Source organism: Pinus tabuliformis, chromosome 8 (assembly GCF_031772625.1).
Source record: "Pinus tabuliformis cultivar Carrire ecotype Pingquan chromosome 8, CPIR1, whole genome shotgun sequence".
NCBI lineage: Eukaryota > Viridiplantae > Streptophyta > Pinopsida > Pinales > Pinaceae > Pinus > Pinus tabuliformis.
The window spans coordinates 1,115,119,304-1,115,135,447 of NC_142294.1; the positions used below are offsets into that span (position 1 = coordinate 1,115,119,304).

General features: G+C 43.5%; 1 protein-coding gene across 2 annotated transcripts in view; it reads right to left on the bottom strand.

The window, feature by feature from the left end:
• The window catches only part of LOC149239248 (NAD-dependent malic enzyme, mitochondrial-like), a 525,613-nt gene that overhangs the window by 248,210 nt on the left and 261,259 nt on the right, over positions 1 to 16,144 (bottom strand). The gene's annotated exons all lie outside the window — the stretch shown is intronic.

Sequence of the window (16,144 nt, forward strand, 5' to 3'; positions counted from 1 at the left end):
AGCACCCCCTGGTCTCATCCTCTAAACGTCTATGTCCTGCTTGCTCCTTTTCAAGCAATCTGGTGCCTGATCTGGTCGACTTTCCCCACATGATGTAGATGGCTTCACCCCCACAACCTGCTCACCTCTAACATCTCTATTGTAAGGGTGAGGATGGGTTTGGTATGTCACCCTCCTCACCTAGGCCAACCTTTCATCGTCCCAATGAATTCTACACCAAAATTTCTGCATACTAGATTTCCCTTGAGCCATGGGTTTGTCTCGGGTTTCACCCATCACTGTGCACTCATACCCAAAGCTTCCATGATCTTCTGGCTAATTTCCCACAGCTGGGCCAAGATCATGCTCGGATACCACTATAATGTTCCAAACTACGGAAAATAGTGCTATGCAAAGCAGACAAAAAAAACAACACCATAAAATTAAATGAGACCATCAGAGCACAAAATTGGCAACCAAACTGTGATGTCTACTCATTTTATTAAATGGGAAGAGGTGTACAACAAGGTGTTGGATTGTGTGCACTTGGGCTTGCTCTAGGCAAGCTAGCAAAAGCCCAAAATGAACAATGGAACACCCTCCTCAAATCTGCTAGTAATCCGGCTCAAGAATTGCACTGTCACTACCCAGAAAGGTGTTGTTGCCTGAAATGAACTGATGTTAGAGCCTTCCCTATTGCTCAGAAAATTATGGGCAATTAATCCCAGCCTCTACGCAAGAAACCCAGAATAACCCACGAAGGAATTGACCAAATGTTGACCTCAAAATGTTGGCCCAAATTCCCCTTAGCTCCTCTAGGTGTTGGCCGATTTGGGACCCCTGTTTGACCCCTCAGATCTGCCCAGAAAATTCTATAAAATTAGGAATGTGATCCTTGCCCAAAACCCAGAAAAACCCAAAAAGGGTTTCCCTTGGTCCCAACCTTCACAAATTGACCCTTCAACGCTTGGCCCTCCAATTTCGAATTCTGTTGCTGTGACTGATCCTGTCAATCTCTTCTCTCCCAACTCCAGCAATCCTCCTCAAATGGCCCTCCAAATGATCTCCCAACACCCCAGCTCCAAACTCCCCCGAATGGTGCTACCCCAAAGAGTCTCACTCGAATGACTGTGTAGTCATGGAGGAGATGATGCAGTGCTGCGTGTGATGAAATGAGAGTTGCATGTAGGATAACCCTCTTGTCTATAGCTTCCCTCTATACTCCTGAAAATGATGAAAGGATGCTCCTATCTCCCCAACTTCCTGGAGTGCCTCACGTTGTGACTGCGCAATCCCCACACTGTTGTAAATCCCCCTGCTGCTGGTACTCGACTTACAACTGTTGTAACTCGTCTCCCTGCTGCTGCTACGAACTAAGATGAAGAATAACTCCCTCCTAGGGCTAGCACTCGAAGTCCACCGAAGCAAGGGTTGAGATCTCCGCTCGGAGACACTCGTGTGCTAAACAACACAGTAACCCGGCTAAGCAGCTCAAGCAACTAAGATTGAGTTCAATATGTCAAAAGATAAGATATCCAAATGAGCAAAGTTGGCTTCCTTATATAGATTTCGTGGAACACTTTTCCCTCCATCGTGGGTCCCTCACATAACCATTGATTTCCCCTCCATGCAAATCAAACTAGGGAATGCGTATTCCCCTAGTATGGGTGGCCCCCATGTATACTTAACCACATCAAATTAACTTCTACTAAGTCTAGCCTCCTAATAAAATCGAATGGGCCCCCATCACCTCCAAAATTGGCCCCAAAATGTAGAAATTAATATTTTCCAAAATAATTTAGGAAGGGACATATAAACCCTTATCAAGTTGGAAGAACTTGCTTCACTCCTATCCAAGGTGGATTAGTAGGATGGGAAGAGCTGGATTTGGGCTCTAAAACCAGTGATGTTTGCATTAGTACAACATAAGTATTTGGAGCACTCTTGTGAAGGGGTCAAACTTTCGGTTGCCTCCTGTCTCAATAGTATCATGATGCTAACTGTACCTATTGTTGAATTTTCTAAGTCTATCCGTTAAAAAATTAATCTGTATTCTGTTGGTTTATTTCTACTACTTGTAAATTCTGAACAAGTTATTTAAAACATTTAAATACCGAAATAAACACAATACAGTAACAACATCTACAGATCATCGGCAGAAAGAAAACAAACACACAAGTGACACCGTTATTTTTTGACAAATGTCCCCGGAAAAACCCAACTTGGGAAAAACGGTGCATCTATTCTGAGGCTATATTATTATGTAGTATTTCCTTGAGTACAACTAAGTGCCTAACCGGCTCACCCGACAGAACAAGAAAAAACACGACAATAATACCTCTCTATTCTAAAACAGGTATTCAGAAAACCTATCCCACGAAACCCTCCCCGGCGACTCTGAAGCTCAGTGTTGTCCCTTCTGGCCTCTATGTCAGCGTCCTACTGCATTACGTCAGCCCCAGGACCCTCTGCGTCAGCCCTCTATGGCACTGCGCAGCCTCTAGGACCCTCTACGTCACTCCCTCTGCCCTCTACATGGATGACGCAGTCCCTCTGGGCTCTGCGTTGTCTCAGCTGGGCTCTACGTGGCCTGCTCTCGCTCTCTGCTTCTGCGCTAGTCTCTTGGCACTGTCTCTACCTCTATGCCTAGTATTCACTGCCCCTCGGCGCTGATCACTGATTCATTTTTGTTTAGCAACCCGGCTCTAGCAAAATGAATGACTGATCACTCTGGTGTGTTCTCCAACTGACCCTCAAGCCTCCTCTTATACTTTTCTCGTTGGTCTTTCAATGGCCGAGATTAAATCTCTAATCAATGGCTAAGATTAAATTTGACTTGATCAATGATTTTTATAACCTTCCAACCCAGTTTTATATTAATACCCATTAATATTTTATATTAATATCCATTAATATTTTATTTTTCCTAAGTTTAGACTTAGAAACTCCATTAAAAAATTAATTATTTTAATATCTTCCAAACCGGGTACAATCTATCCAAACCATTTCTGGGTCTTCGAGATCTCATGTGCTTTAGCCTCTCCAGCAATTTTCATGGCTAGACCACATCCAATGCTACCCCAAATCAGCACCTATAACCCTCTACAAATGATGACATTATGAGGAGAGTCTTCAAGTTGATAGCGGAGACCTTTCAGAACTTGGATAACAACAAGGGCCTCACCTTTGGGAAGAAGCTTGAGATTCTAGAAGTCATGGCCATGGTTAGAACATATGACATCATGTTTGACTTAGAGTGTGATGACTTGATTCTCCAAATGTTCCAATGCTTCTTCAGCATTAGGAAACATCATCTTGACATGGTCAAAACACACATGTAGTCCATTTTATCTTCATGTATGGGAGACCGTGAGGCCATTTGTAGAGAGTTGCAGTCCAAGTTGTTGGCCATTTGGAGGAAGGAACAAATAGTCTCACCTGTTGCTTATGAACTAGCCGAAAGGTTGGTTGAGCAAAACATTGGGTTGTTCAGAAGACAGTTGACCAAGGAGGAGTTGCTCAGGTTTGGTGGACCATGCAGCAAGAATGAGTTAAGGAGGAAGGGTCTTTGCTTCATCTGCAAGGAACCTTGGGGACCTAACCACTCATGCATGAGTGACACAAAGGAGATGGCAGAGGTAGATCAGGAGGAGGTTCCTTCTGACTCTCAAGATGAGGATTCTTCTTTTAAAGTTGAGTCCATGGGTTCTTATGAGGATATCTTTGAGGAGCATAAGCAGTCATGGGGAGTTCTCGACAACAGCGCAGAGATGTAGCCATGTTTGGTAGATGAGATTTATGAGCAGCAGATTGTTCCCATGTGGGAACGATATCAAGGAGGAGACAGGGAGGTGAGCTATCAGTGATGATTCGACATAAGCAGCACATAGTGGAATACAGTGTGTGATGGGGCATTTTTGGAGAGTCAGCTAGTGGCTCATGTTGAGCCCATGATGGAGGAGGATGAGCAGCCACCCTTTTGGCCAACCATTGATGATGAGCAGACAGATGCACAGACAACCAGCAGGGTTGTAGTACTTTCAGACACCTGTCGTCAGAAGGTGTTGGAGTCTAACAGGATAGTTTTGCCGGAGGTTGGTAGACTAGAAGAGTGTGGAGTTCCCTGTTATACGAGGGAGATGGTGGTACATCCATCTTTAGGTCTACCCATTGACGAGGTGCAAACACATGTAGGGCAGCTAGCAAAGTTGTAGCATTTTCAGGCAGCATCCCTCTCCAGGAGTACATAGACAGGGCTTGCAGCACAATTTGCCCACTTGTGTCCATTATAGGGAGAGAGGCGAGGTTTTCTAAATGGGTATTTTTGATTGACCAGGCAAAACTGCATGAGTTGGGCATGGGTCAACATAGTGAACTTGTTCCATATACAAGTACCCATGCATCAGATCCTTCCCACAAGATGGATTGGCGAGAGATCATGAGTTGGTATCCTACTGATGGGACATCATTCTTAGTCAGGGGCTTACTAGAGTAGGGGCCCTTAGATGTGAGCAATGTTTTCAAAACTAGAACCGAAGACCAGACCGGTCCACCTAATGAACCGGGTTTCGAACATGAACTGGTCAGGTCTAAATGAATTGGTTTTAGAAAAATACGAAAAATACAATAAATAATTAATTTTTAATGAAACCAAAACTATTTTTAAGATTTACAACAATGATTCCAAGCCAATAGAGACAAAATATGCAAAGTTTGCTCATTTATATACCATGTAAAGGTGAATATATCAAAATGGCACCGAGTGCACTGTGCAATACATATCATCGACAAAATACATAAGCAATGAGGCTATAAATGGTCTATAAAGTCCAAAAACAGTGTTGCAAGCTATGAGGCCATTGGCCTACTACAAGTCTACAGTGTACACATGATCAATCATCAAGTTCATCACCACTACTAGACACAGGATCATCATCAGGAGCTACATAGACATTATCTAATTCAGAGTGTGAGGATGCCTCAGCCTAATCTGCAACCTCAGTAGCAATGCCACCAATAACAAAAGTAGTGGACCTAATGGAAGCATGAGTTTTTCGACTTACGCGACTAGTGCCTTCCTTTGGTTCTTTGCTTTTCCTTGATGCTGCTACTGATTCTGGTTCTGATGCCGCCACCAAATTTGCTTCATCCCCCGCTAATGCCATGTCAATATCAAAATCAACATCAAACACAGGATCTTCAGTCTCCTCCACCCATTCTGATGTTGGATCAATATCGTCCAACACAATGGGATCTAGATCAGGTGTTTTGTTCATCATTTGGTTCCTCCTTAGTCGAAGGTTGTATTGCATGAAGACAAGATCATTTAACCATTTTTGTTCCAAACGGTTTCTCTTCTTCGTGTGTATGCGCTCAAAAACAGACCAATTGCGCTCACAACCTGAAGCACTACAAATTTGGCTGAGGACTCTAATTGTAGACTTTTGCAATTGAGGACACTGTCCGCCAAATGACTCCCACCAATGTGCTGCAAAGAAAAAGACATTAATTAGTAACTTAGTTGATTTCATTACTTATTTACAAATTACAAGTATTTATAGATAATTTGAATTGTAAATTTGTAAACAATTTAACTTGAAAAGAAAAACAAATTGGAAATTGGAATCGCTTACCTAGTTGATCCACATCTCTTGCCATCTTTGCCAAGTTTTTGCCAAAGGTACCAGTGTCCATACTGAAAACAGTAAGTTGTCTACGTATTTCCAACTGGTCTGCATGGCTAGGGACCATGCGCTCCAAGCAATCAATCAATAGAGCTTTGACCTCCCCATCCTATAGATCTCCTAGCCGAGCTTTATAATGATACTTTGGGTTCAAAAAATACCCAGCCGCATGTATAGGACTATGGAGTTGATTGTTCCATCTATTATCAATGATCTCCCATATATGGCCATATTTAGCTAACCTTTTCTTGTAAGCTGCCCATATCTGCTCCTTTCCCTGATCCATAGCCTCATAAATGTAGCCCATGGCCAATTTTTCCCTATCCACCATCCTTAGCATCTTAACAATGTTGATTTGGGGTAGCATTAGATATGCTCTAGCCATGAAAATTGGTGAAGAGGCTAAAGCACATTAGATCTCCCAGACCCAGAAATGGTTTGGGGAGATTCAAACTGGTTTGGGAGATATTAAAATAGTTAATATTTTTAATGGAGTTCCTAAGTCTAAACTTAGGAAAAATAAAATATTAATGGGTATTAATATAAAACTGGGTTAGAAGGTTCCAAAAGTCATGGATCAAGCCAAATCTAATCTTAGTCGTTCATTAGAGATTTAATCTCGACTGTTGAAGGACCAACAAGAAAAGTATTAGAAGAGGCTTGAGAGTCAGTTGGAGAACACATAGAGGGAAACCAGTCAGTTCAATTTTTGGAGCGGGGTTAGCTAAGAAATTTGAACTAGTGGTCTGGAGAGCAGCAAGAGGTAACAAGTATAGATCAGAGAGTCAGGAACAGCACCAGGGGAACAGTGCAGAGGATGGAGAGCCAGACGCAGAGCCTCTCAGGCAAACGCAGATGCTGCACACTGCACAGTCACTGGAGGGCCTGCCTGGGTGACGCGGAGAGGCCCAGTGCTGACACAAAGAGGCAGGAGCTGACGCAGAGGGTCCGGGAGCTACGCAAAGGTCAGCCAGGCTGACGCTGAGACTAGGGGAAGTGCTGAAGAATTTTCTCTCTGTTGGGTAAGCCAGTTTGGCATCCAGTTGTACTGAAGAATAATAAAAGCCTCCCTTGCTGCACTGGTTTTCCCACATTGGGTTTTTCCGGGGACTGATTGTCCAGAATATTTGTGTCGATGTGTTAAATCTTGTGCATGTGTTTGTTTCTGTATTATGATGTGATATCTGCAGTAGAATTTATTTTAATGTTTATTGGAGGATTTTCATAAATAACTTATCAAGAAATAAGTAGGTAAAATAAATCAGTTGTTGCAGTGATAGAATTTTCACATGGTATCAAAGGAAGTAATCAAAGACAGGAAGGGAAAATCAATTATGGGTTGAGACCATGATGCAGAGGCATCTATGTCAGGAGACTCGCACAGATTTTCAGAAAATTACACAAGAGAAAGTGATTTCGATTTCTCTATGTTGGCTTCCAGGCTGGAAGAAGAAGTGGCTTGTGTGACTAGCTCTGCATCATCAAAGGTATGGTATATAGACAATGGGGCCTCTTGGCATATGACGGGAATCCGAAAATGTTTCTCAGATTATCGAGAGGAGAAGATGAATTTTCAGATCACCATGGGAAACAAGGCAAAATGTACTCCAGTAGGGAGGGGTACCATAGTTTTTCAAACAAAAACAGGAGAGTGGTTCTGTGCTACCAATGTGCTACATGTACCAGGATTGGGGATGAACTTACTTTCTGTTTCGCAACTTCAAGGCAAAGGCTATGACGTTTTCTTTGTCAAGGAAAAAGTATACGTCAAACACTCGAGCTGGAATCAAAAGTAACAAATTGTACAGACTACAACTAAAATCACCAATTGCACTAATTGGCAATCATGGAGACAAGGATTTGAACGAACTATGGCACAGAAGAATGGGACATCTGCACCATGGGGCTCTGAGAATTCTCAGGAGCACTGTAACATGAGTTTTGGATCTTAGTACAGAACGAGATGATGTATGCATAGGATGTGCTCTAGGAAAGTATGCCAAGCCAGCATTTCCTAGAAGTAAAATCAAAGCCAAAAGTGTACTAGGATTGATACACTTAGATATCTGCGAACCCATGTCCACTAAAGCTCTTAATGGTGCCAAGTACTTTCTAACCATCATTGATGACCACTCAAGGAAAACTTGGATTTATTTTCTCAAAAACAAGGACGAGGTTTTCTGTCGATTCAAAGAGTTCAAGGCTCTAGTGGAGAATCTGACTGGGAAGAAAATAAAATTTTTGCGCTCAGATAATGGTGGAGAGTATGTCGATAAGGACTTCATTGGCTTTTGTGCTAAGGAGGGCATCAGAAGAGAGTGGACAGCTCCTTACAATCCAGAGCAAAATGGACTAGCAGAAAGAAAGAACATGACTATTGTAGAAGCCGCTAAGGCCATGATGTATGATCAGGATATGCCAAAATTCTTGTGGGCAGAAGCATTCAACACAGAAGTCTATGTTCAGAATAGAACTCCTCATCAGGCATTGGGCAAGATTACTCCAGAGAAAGTCTTCACAGGGAAGACGCCTGAAGTCAGTCATTTTAGGATATTTGGGAGCTTAGCATATTGCCGCATACCCAAGGAAAAGAGGAAGAAGCTGGATCAAACTGCAGAGAAAGGATATCTAGTGGGATATAGCGAGAACGCTAAGGCATACAGAATCTATCTTCCAGGGAGCAGGAAGGTAGTAGTTCGACAAGATGTGAAGTTCATGGAAGACAGGGCTTTCAGAAAATCTCGAGAAATGCCTTCCGAGGAGCAGTCAAAAGAGGAACCGTTGGTCAAACCTCTTCAACCAACGGAAGAAAAGAATTCTTCCTCGAGTCAGGAAGAATCACAGGATGAGGAGGAGCTAACAGAAGCACCTGCTGGCAGAGGAAGAATGAGTAGGGAACTTCGTCAGATTTTGCGAGATGCAGAGGACTTCATCGGTGTGCCAAGGAACAATAAGAGGGAGCGAAAACAGCCAGATAGATATCAGGCATTAGTAGCTCAGGATGGGGAGCCTGCCAGTTTTCAAGAGGCAGCTCAACATCAGGTTTGGCTGGATGCGATGGTAGAGGAGTACAACTCCATAATGGTGAACAATGTCTGGGAGGTAGTGCCAAGGCCTCAAGACAGATCATTGGTAGGTTCGACATGCATCTACAAGATTAAATATGCTGCAGACGGCAGCGTTGAGAAATACAAAGCCAGGTTTGTGGCTAAGGTGTATGCTCAGAAAGAAGGAATTGACTATGAAGAGACCTTCGCCCCGATAGCCAAGTATACATCTATTAAAACCGTGATATCTCTTGCAGCACATATGGTGTGGGAGATTCATCAGATGAATGTCAAAATGGCATTTCTAAATGGTGTGATAGAAGAAGAGGTATACATTGAACAACCAGAGGGCTTTGAAATACATGACAAGAAGTCTCATGTATGCAGATTGAAAAAAGCCTTGTATGGGCTGAAATAGGCACCTAGATCGTGGTATGGGCGAATCGATGGCTACTTGCAAAAAATGGAATTTGTCAAGAGCGATGCAGATCCAAATCTCTACTATCTGGTTGTAGAGAATGAGCCTCTAATCTTAGTATTATATGTGGATGATCTCTTCCTGACAGGATCATCCAGGCTCATAGGGGACTCCAAGAAGAATCTAGCCACGGAGTTCGACATGAAGGATTTGGGACGAATGCATTATTTCCCGGGGTTGGAAGTTTGGCAGCAAAAGGGAGAGATCTTCCTTGGGCGAGGGAGATATGCTACAAAAATCCTGAAGAGATTCAGGATGGAGGGCTATAGACCCATGGCTACTCCAATGATAACCAACTGGAAGAAGATTGATGCATCAGAATACAAAGATGTTGATCCCACCTTATACAGGCAGCTCATAGGGTCCCTGATGTATCTGGTCAATACCAGGCCAGACATTTTCTACGTTGTCAACACCCTCAGTCAGTTCAGTAACTAAGTTGTAGTGCAGTAGCAATTAGCAATAGCATGATGCAACATGATGAGAGGGGGTTGCAGTGCAAATGTAGTGTTGGGAGAAAGGACCAGCAGCAGCATGGATGCAGAGGGAGCTGCCGTACGGATGCAGCAACGGCAGTGGCAGGGCCATGGGCAACAGTACAGGATGCAGCAATGCGGAGGATGTTGGGCAGGGAGGCCTAGCATCAACACAAGTACCGGTGCCATATAATCAAAGTAATGCTCAGTGAGGAGTATTACTAGAGCACAGTCCTCGCTAAAAAGGAGTGTTGATTTGGGGTAGCATCGGATGTGCTCTAGCCATGAAAATTGGTGGAGAGGCTAAAGCACATGAGATCTCCAAGACCCAGGAATGTTTGGACAGATTGTACTCGGTTTCGGAGATATTAAAATAAATAATATTTTTAATGGAGTTCCTAAGTCTAAACTTAGGAAAAATAAAATATTAATGGGTATTAATATAAAACTGGTTTAGAAAGTTCCAAAAGTCATGGATCAAGCCAAATCTAATCTTAGCCATTGATTAGAGATGTAATCTCGGTCGTTGAAGGACCAACAGGAAAAGTATAAGAGGAAACTTGAGGGTCAGTTGGAAAACGCACTAGAGTGATCAGTCATTCGATTTGCTAGAGCGGGGTTGCTAAACGAAGTCGAATCCGTGATCGATGGCAAGGGGCAGCGAGTACTGGACAGAGAAGCAAAGATAGTGCCGAGAGACCAGCGCAGAGGCAGAGCACGAGACGCAACAGCCAGAGCAGGCCACACCGAGCCCAGCAGAGACAGCAGAGAGGCCAGAGGGCCTGCGTCATCCACGCAGAGGGCAGCAAGAGTGACGCAGAGAGTCCCAGAGGCTATGTAGTGCCTCAAAGGGCTGACGCAGAGGGTTCTGAGGCTGATGCAGTGCTTCAGATTTGCTGGACTGCGTTTCGTGGGACATGTTTTCTGAATACCTATTTCCAAATAGAGAGGTATTACTGCCGGTTGTTTTTCTTTGTTGGGTGAGCCAGTTTGGCACCCATATGTACTCAAAGAAATACTGCATAATAATAAACCCTCATAATAGTTGCATCGGTTTTCCTGCATTGAGTTTTTCTGGGGACGATTGTCCAAAAATAACAGTGTCACTTGTGTGTTTGTTTTCTTTCAACTGTTGATCTGTAGATGTTGAGACTATATTGTGTTTATTTCGTTATTTATATGTTTTAAATAACTTGTTTAGAATTAACAAGTAGAAGAAATAAACCAAAAGAATACGAACTAAATTTCTAACGGATAGACTTAGAAATTTCAACATGGTATCAGAGCGTGGTTGCAGATCACAGGAGAGCTGAAGGCATCAACTAAGTAGAGCATTTGCAACAGAATCAGTTGTCCCAAGTGACAAACGTTGATCCTTGCAGAAAGCGACAAAAGAAGCGTTGACGCAGAGGGACTGCATCATTAGTCCATGCTAGAGAGACGCCAGTGCAGAGGCTGATGAGGGCAGAAAGAGGGTTGACGCAGTTGGCTGAGGGAGCTATTTTGCCAGTTTCGGGATTGCACAAACCCTAGAGGCTCAATCCTTTAGTTGTTGGGGCATAGGAAGTTGTGGGCAGTTTGCGGGAGAAAAGTTGGTGGGGTGCTGTGGGTAGAACAATACCTAACAGGGGAAAACCAAGGTCGAGGGAGTTGCTACCGAGGTGGATTTCTAGCCAAGGAATCCGGATCAGTGTTGTAGGTGCACAAAAGATCGGAGACGTGCAACTTGACGATTGGCAGGAGGATGTCCAAAAGAAAAATCGAGGCTCAGAGGGAGTTGAGCAGAGAAATTCCAAGCGGGAAGTATAAAGACTCAGTAGGAGTCGAAGAGAGAACTTCCGAAGGGAAGTAGAGAGACTCGAAGGAGTCGACAAAAGAGCAGAGAGATGGCCATGAATGGGCTGAGGGATTAGGACAGGCTGGATAGAGCATCCAACTTTGTGGTTTAGAAGGCCAGGATCCTATCCATTCTAGATAGACATCGCATCAAGGCCTTCGCCTTGAGAACAATGGTGATCCCAGTTGACCTGGCTGATAATGAGAAGTATGAGGAGGCAATGGCCAAGGCGAAATGCATCATCCTTGATGGGGTCAAGGATCATGTGGTCCAACATATTGCCAAGAAGGAGATGGCAAAGGAAATGTGGGATACCTTGAAGAAATTGTACCAACATACTTCTGTGCAGAGGAAGATGTTACTTGAGAATCAGCTATGGTCATACCAGATGCAGAAGGGGTAGTAGATAGATCACTTCCTCGGTCGATTGAAGGAGATCTGGGACTAACTGATGTCCATCGGGGCCACGCCAGATGAGGAGATGTTGGTGAGGACCGCACTTAACGCAGTCTCCAAGGAGTGGGAGACATTTGTCGAGAGCATACTGGGCAAGGCGGATCTTCCAGATTGGGAAGAATTGTGGGCGGTTCTTTGCCAAGAGGAGATCAGGGATTAAGCAAGACGAGAAGTAGCAGCAAAGGAGTCCAGATCAAGAAGGAAGAGGAAGAGGATGTAGCTCTAGGATCTGCGGGAAAGCAGGCAAAGAGGAAGAAAAAGGACCTCTCCAAGGTCAAATGCTTCAACTGTGGGGAACTGGGTCATTATGCAAACCAGTGTCCGAAGAAGAAGAGTAAGCGAGAGGTGTCTGACTCTAAGGCAATGCCAGCGAAGGCAGAGAAGGAGGTCGAGAAGGATGATGATTGTGCCATGACTGCTCACGTACCTCTAGAGAAGAGGTGGGGAGACATCGAGCAGTAGTCAGGAGGACTACAGGCAATGAGAGGCAGGATCCTTGAGGTACCCAACCTCTTGGATTATACCTTGCTACGGGAGCCCCGAAGAGAGAGTAGCAGGACTGGTGAATGTCAGTAGAAACGGATGCGGATGAAGCAGCAGAGAATGCTACAGTGCAGGAGTCCCCGGACAGCGCAAGACTAGCAAGCTGCAACAGTGTGAGAGGCATAAAGAGTGTTGCAACAGTGCAGGATGGCACAAAGAGGTTTTGCAACAGTGCGAGATGCAGGGAGTTGTTGCAACAGCGCAGAGGTTAGTAGAGGGAGCACTTGTTAGAGATAGAGAAAGATTCAGCTTCAGGAGTGTTTCTAGCTTAACAGGGATGCCAGTGGTTGGGTGGATCAGTTACTTACTTCTCAGTAACTAAGTTGCAGTGTAGTAGCAGTGAGCAATAGCACGATGCAGCATGACAAGAGGGGGTTGCAGTGCAGATGCAGTGTTCGGAGAAAGGACTAGCAGCAACACAGATGCAGAGGGAGTTGCCGTACGGATGCAGCAGTGGCAGTGGCAGGACCATGGGCAGCAATACAGGATGTAGTAGTGTAGAGGATGTTGGGCAGGGAGGCCTAGCATCATCACAAGTACCAGTGCCATATAATCAGAGTAATGCTCAATGAGGAGTATTACTAGAGCATAGTCCTCGGTAAGGAGGAGTGTTGATTTCGGGTAGCATCAGATGTGCTCTAGCCATGAAAATTGGTGGAGAGGCTAAAGCACATGAGATCTCCAAGACCCGAAATGGTTTGGACAGATTGTACCCAGTTTGGGAGATATTAAAATAATTGATATTTTTAATGGAGTTCCTAGATCTAAACTTAGGAAAAATAAAATATTAATGGGTATTAATATAAAACTGGCTTAGAAGGTTCAAAATTTCATGGATTAAGCCAAATCTAATCTTAGCTGTTGATTAGAGATGTAATCTCAGCCGTTGAAGGACCAATAGGAAAAGTATAAGAGGAGGCTTGAGGGTCAGTTGGAGAACACACCAGAGTGATCAGTCATTCGATTTGCTAGAGCGGGGTTGCTAAGCAAAGTCGAATCAGTGATCAACAGCGAGGGGCAGTGAGTACTGGACAAAGAGGCAGAGATAGTGCCGAGAGACCAGCGCAGAGGCAGAGAGCGAGACGCAGCAGCCAGAGTAGGCCATGCAGAGCCCAGCAGAGACAGCGCAGAGGCCAGAGGGCCTGCGTCATCCACGCAGAGGGCAGTAGGAGTGACATAGAGGGTCCCAAAGGCTATGCAGTGCCTCAAAGGTCTGACACAGAGGGTTCTAAGGCTGACACAATGCTTCAGAGTTCCTGGAGAGGGTTTCGTGGGACAGGTTTTCTGAATACCTGTTTCCAAATAGAGAGGTATTACTGCCGATTGTTTTTCTTTGTTGAGTGAGCCAGTTTGGCACCTAATTGTACTCAAGGAAGTACTGCATAATAATAAACCCTCAAAATAGTTGCACCAATTTTCCCGCATTGGGTTTTTCCGGGGACACTTGTCCAAAAATAACGGTGTCACTTGTGTGTTTATTTTCTTTCAGTTGTTGATCTGTAAATGTTGAGACTGTATTGTGTTTATTTTGTTATTTATATGTTTTAAATAACTTGTTTAGAATTAACAAGTAGAAGAATTAAACCAGAGGAATACAGATTAAATTTTTAACGGATAGACTTACAAATTTCAACAGAATACCCCCACCTCCAATAGATTTATGGCATAATTTTCATATCATTTTTCCATCAATCACATCACAATGAGCCCATGCACTGCCCTTTCCTTTTGGAGCCATGTTTGCTTGAAATAATTACAATTTGCAAAGAAATCTGCCATTTAAAAAAAAATTGCAAGAAACATGGAAAACCAAAGCTAAATTTAGAAAAACAAATGCACATGTAGCCTACAAAATTTGATAGCATAGTGATAGAACTAGAGATTTGATAGTATAGATGATAGAAGTTAGAAGGTTATAATACATAAAAAAAATTAATACATGGACAGCATTCAAAGGAGGAATTTTCAAGCGAACATCCTTACCTGGAAATGCAAACTAGCTTCCTTAGCCTCCTCTTGAAAATGCCAACTCCACTAATAACTCCAAACTATTTCCAAAATAGCTCCAACTCCAACTCCAAGCCTCCAATAGACTACTACTCTAGCAAAAACTCAACACTCTCCAAGCTCCCAAGCAAACTCACAAATACTCCAAATGAAATGTGTGAGACAAATGAGAGGGAGAAGGGCCTTTTAAAGGCTTGGAGAGAGTGTTTTTGGAGGGAAAGGACCCTTACTTTCCCTCCAAAACACCCTAAGCACCTTGGAAAAATCATTGCGTGGGTCCTCTGCGGCCGTGGTAGCTAACCAGTGGGTTCTGTCCTAAACCGGCCGGTCAGGGCAAAAAAAAGGTGAAATGAGCAGATAAATCAGATTTTTAAGCCAGTTTGATCCGGTGGGCTTGCTAACCAGATGGTTTGACCGGTTGCCGGTTTAGATCGGATGATTTTTAAAACACTGGTTGTGAGGGATACTACATGTTTCGGTTGCTAGTGGGATGTCGATCGCTAGTTCATCAGCTTTCCAGTAGCACTAGCTCAGCATCAGCAAAGTGGGGTTGACCTCGGCCTATGCCACAGGTTGGATTGGAGAGATGATGCGTTTATATTCTATTAATGGAGCATTATCTATGGCCAGAGACACAGCACAACCAGAGCCATGGCATATGGACGAGGATGATTGGCTATGGTGGCTTGGGGATCTAGGTATGAGGGACCCATTCATGTTTGGTTACAGTGGTTCATATGGGATCCTAGTATAAGTTTGTAAATGCCTCTGCAGTGCATAGATATAGATTGCTTGAGGGCAAGCAATCTTGGGGCGAGAGGATATGTCATGTCAACATTTTTTTTCCTCTATAGTACAGCCAAGGTGGATTTCCAAGGCACAAGATGAACAGGTCATAGGAGCAGGATTATGTCATTAGGGGTCTCGGGGGAGATTTGAGGAGTTTTTATGGGATATGACGACATTCACTTGGCATATTCATCATCATGAGCAGTTCTACACAACTTGTTTCTAGTTCCGTGGCTTTCTAATAATTCTCGTAAACTGGGGTTATTATGGGCATAACTTAATTAATTACACTCAAGGTGGCATTTCAAGAGGAATATTTGATGGAACACCTTAGTGTAATAGCCCATTGGAACCAGAATGAGAAGATCTACAGGATGGGATGTTGAGAAATGATTTCCAGTGACTGGAGAGAGTATGGTTGGCGATTTACCATTTTCCTAGATTAAAAGTGACTTTAATTAGACATTTAATTAAAAAACGGAAAAATAATTAATTCGAGGAAAAAGCCCAAAAGTGACTTAAGTGAAATAAAAAATATATATATATAATTAAAAAGTCACTTAAGATAAAGTCAAAGAAAGAGCCTCTAGAATAATAATAAAATAATAAAATAAGATGTTTCTAGAGGCTTGGAGATCTATCTATGGAGTCTTTAAAAGGAGTAGGAGATCATTTGGGATATCTTGGAGTTGAGCTTCTTTCTTATGGAGAGGTTTGGGGAACCGGGAGTTCCCAACTTCAACAGCAGCCCCAGGACGGAAACTCTCAGGTGATTTAGTGAGAGTGGGCAAGTACCTATCTCTTCCCTTGGTGAATTCACTTAGAATTCACAGGTGTATTTATCAGTT